This window comes from Serinus canaria, chromosome 10, assembly GCF_022539315.1.
Source record: "Serinus canaria isolate serCan28SL12 chromosome 10, serCan2020, whole genome shotgun sequence".
In the NCBI taxonomy this organism is placed as follows: Eukaryota; Metazoa; Chordata; class Aves; order Passeriformes; family Fringillidae; genus Serinus; species Serinus canaria.
Window position 1 is genome coordinate 11031483 of NC_066324.1, and position 4280 is coordinate 11035762.

Below are 4280 nucleotides of genomic sequence, written 5' to 3' on the forward strand. Positions count from 1 at the left end.
CCATGCCAGTTATGCGAATGGTTTGCAGGAGCAAAGCTGAAACCCACTCAGAGTTCCCCCCTTCAGACCCAGTTCGCTGAACTCCTTTGTCTGGTGACCTTCCCACAATGAAGTCATGTGTATAATCGAAGATTAAAGAGTAAAATGCAGTCTTTAAGCTTTGTAAAGTCATCACCCCTGCCCCTTCCGCAGTCACTGGTTTCTCAGGATGGGAGTTTCCCTTGTATCACATGCAGACATGCCTCCAAAAATATTTGCAGCCCCGTGATACCAAATGGAGTTTTGGGGTGTCTGTTTTATTACTTGTTTGTGAGGTGCAGGGCTAATGCTCACATTTGTGAGCAAGAAGTGCAAACAGGAACAGATTGTTTTGCTTCATTGCATCTAATCCCTCTAAACTCCTCAGGTTCCTTGCAACCGTGGTGTTTGGCTAATATGTGATCAACCCCACTCTACAATACAGGAAATAAGGTGACAAAGTGGGTATTTTCCTTTTATACTTAATCAAATATACGTACAGCCGCTATTGTAGTATGAACAATGAAAAAAAATGCCTGGAACAACAAACTGCAGCAATTGCTGTTGCCCATATCTGATCCCTCTGTGGTCCAGAATGCTTATTACTAGAGCAAGAATGATTTTACTAGTCAAGATTTTTAGGGGTGTTTACAAGTGATTCTGTGTGCTTTCTGAAAATCAGACTGCAGCAGAGAAGATGCTGCTTCTCCTGCTTTACAGGAAAAAATAGATCATTTTGGTCTGGAAAGATTTAAGGATTTTCTTCTGAATCCCACTTTCAACCAGAGAAAACACTACAAAATTCCCTGTCTAAATTACCGATGGCTCTTTCCTTACACAAGCCAATAGAAAGGGTTTTGCTATCAAGGTAAGTGGCTTCCTTGCCACTGCTTCTCTTCCTTGAAACATACCATTGGCTTACTCTTAAAACTCCAGCACACTTTTTTTAATATCAGCTGCTTCATTTCAAAGTAGTTGTTTTTTGCTGCTGTGCTTTTTTTTTTTTTTTTTTAATTGCTTTAAGGTACCCACAAGCCTGCCTTTCTGATGGGATCAAGCTCTCTGGTACAGTAACGTGTTCGTTGCATGGTTAGAAAAGCTCAGTCATGTGATTTCAGGATTTGAAGGTTTTGCTCTGCTTTTACTCTGTGTTCAAGCTCTAATTCTTTTCTATAGGCACCCCCTCTCCATGCATAGCTGAAGGAAAGCCAGAGCTTTGATTTTACTGAAGGCTTAAGTCCGCTTAGTTTGCTGAGAAGTTATCGAGTGAGGGTGCTGCACTTGCACCCTCCTTGCCAAGAACACCCCTGGAGAGAGCAAGAAACAGAACACCCCCAGTGTCCCAGCATGAGGAACCACGTGCTGCCTGTCTACGTGCTTAACCTAGCACAGAAACACGGGCAGCCAGAGCAGGCTTTGGCCTCAGCATTGCTGCCTGCCAGGTCTGGGCTATTGCAGTGTGGGAGAGCATTCTGTGAAGCTGAGGACAGTCAAACATCAGTGCACATTTGATGTATGCTTCTGCATTTTTTGGCTATGTTAAGGTAAATTTCTACTCTCTGGCAGTAAAATAATGAATAAATAAATTTTTCAGAGCTTCTGAAGGAGAAAGATGGATGACTGATAGATGGCTAACACTAATGCTCCACCAGGGATGTGCTGAAAGGCTGCTATGGCTGCCTGAGCACAATCCTCGGAAAGGGTAAGGGATCAAACTACAGTAGCTGCAGCTCCTTTCCCAGTGATCATAGTCTGGTGTGAATTGGCTACAATGCATCTGAATGTCCCACACAGCTCAGGACAGGGAGTTGGTTTGCTGCCCAACAAAGCTCAAGGAGTTTGGGCTGTCTAGATGTGCGACTCCAGCTGAGTCACAAATGTTATTCTTATGGTGCAATTTAGGGCACAGGTGGGAGAGAAAATGTTAATTGGGATTAGCTGTTGTATCTCCACAGAATAGCTACTCATTTTCTTGTGAGGAGAGTGGGACTTCAGTACAAGACCAAGGAGTTTTTCGATAAGCGGGGAGTTTGCTCAGGATCGTTTGAAAGTTTTTTTCTTCTGCTTTTTTCACAATTTGAGCAGACAGACCATGGATAGTGAGGGGAAAAAAGCAAGTGAGTTTATCAGAATTTAAGGGAAGCATTAGTCCTTGTTGGTAGGATCAGTCCTTAGATAAAAGAGATATGGGGAAGGGCATGATGAATTCATGACTAGCTTAAAATAACAACAAAAAAGTATTATTGTATGGTGGGGGTCCAGTCTTTTTGGGAGAAGGAAAGGGTGATATAGATCCCTGTAAGGAATCTGTGGTTAACTTAGATATAGGTGATCACACTTGTGTAAGAATCCTGAGCTTCTCTGGCTTCCTTAATTATAAACACGCTTCCAATCTTATAACTCAAGCTGAAACCTACAGTTTTAATCACAGTGATTATACAGATCAGTGTCTGCATCATTCTTGCCTTGTGATTTTGGTTTTGGGGATTTGTTTGGGGTTTTGTTTGTGGTAGAGGTCTCTATAAAAATATTCTGGTCTGAGTTTGGATGAGGCTGCTCAGACAGCCCCAGGGCTGATATGAAGGCAGCTTGGTGTTAGCTGTCCCTCTGTGGATGTAGAGCCTGTGCACAGCTGTGCTTTTCTGTGTGACAGCCTGTACATATACACACCACTTATGCTCTCAGTCACAAGGCCTAATGTGCTGGCAAACAAAATAAGTGAAGATGTTTCCATCCTCAAAACATACCCCAAATCTCGATGTTGTGAGAATCTGGTGGTATCCCTGTTTGGCAGAAAAGAAGTTGAGGATGAGCAGGGCACTGACTACCTGGCCTACTGCTGCGCTGGGAGGCTGCGCTAGGGCTGTTCAGAAGGTCAGTTTCCACACTCCTTTCTTCTGTTTGTGTAGCTGCTGTGCCATCTCTGGAGTGCAAAATAGTAGCCTTTAAAAGTGCTGATAGAATAAATTCTCTTACCCCAAGGTGCTCAGATACCACCCTAAGGTGATGAGATAAATACTGTTGCAAAGTTAAAATGAGTCTCTCCAGTGTAACTCCATTATTCTTCATTTAAAAGATAAATATACCGTCATTGTCAGATCAGATATTCCCCTTTGTCAGCATTTCATGGCTCACTTCCTGGGTCTAGATAGATTGATGATAGCTGTTTAATATTCTTTCCTTCATAACCACCAATTTGAGAGTTGCCAACTCTCATGATGGCTGCTGTTTTTCTTAAAGCATCAGCTTGATGTACATTAGCCACACAAGAATCAGAGCTTGCTTTCTCTTTTTTGAAAATAAATAGTTGTAAAGAAAGTTTGAAAAGGGGAATCTGAGCATCTAATGCTGGAGGCAAATAAGCACATGACAATACTATTTTCAAGCTAATCTCATGACTTAAGAAATGGGTGATAGGTTCATTCATGGTTTTAGCACAATGTCAGAGGGAAGGATTTGATTTCTGACCCTTAGCTCCAAGATCCAAATGCTCTTGCTGGGAATATCTCTGAAGACGACTGGAAGATACAACTCAACTGCAATCCCTGGTGATAGCCAGGAAAGCTGCTGAGCTAAGGAATGTTTTGTGGTAGGTGGTGCAGGCTGATGGGAGTCAAAATTATTCTGGATCTCCTTGCCTTTGTGTTCTAACCTTACACATGTGACAGATAGTTTTTATTGACTCTAAGCTGTGAAGTTGTGAACACTGTATGTTTTTAGGTGGTCCATAATTAGACTACTGTGTTAATTACATGTGAGCTAAATGCAGGGAGCTTCCAGCTTTTCAGTAGTGCTGTCTGCCTGCTTTCAGAAGAATTTGAGCAACATGGATATTTTTGGCACATGGCTCATTGAAGCATTCAGATGACATAATCAAAGGGAGGTAGGTGAGGGTGGGGAGCTGTTGAGACTGCTCTTCTGTGGGGATTGCAGTTATGGAATATTTTTTGTGTATGCTGTGGAGTACAGTCATCACCTGTGACAGTCTGGCTCATAGCCAGACAAAGGTGTATCTTATGGGTACCCACAATGTCAAAAAAGCTAAAAACTCTTTACCAGAATGTTTTTGCTTGGTGGTTCTCAAGCGAATTCAAGTTCAAGGGAATGCCTGCTTAAAGGAGGGTGTACTATTTTTAGTTGAAGAAAATTGAATCTGTTCATTTTGGCACCTGGGGATTTCTATTTTTCCAGCAATTCAAGTATACAAAATTGCACCTTCCATCTTGAGGCCCAAAGATCTCCATCACTTCATCTGCTGCCTA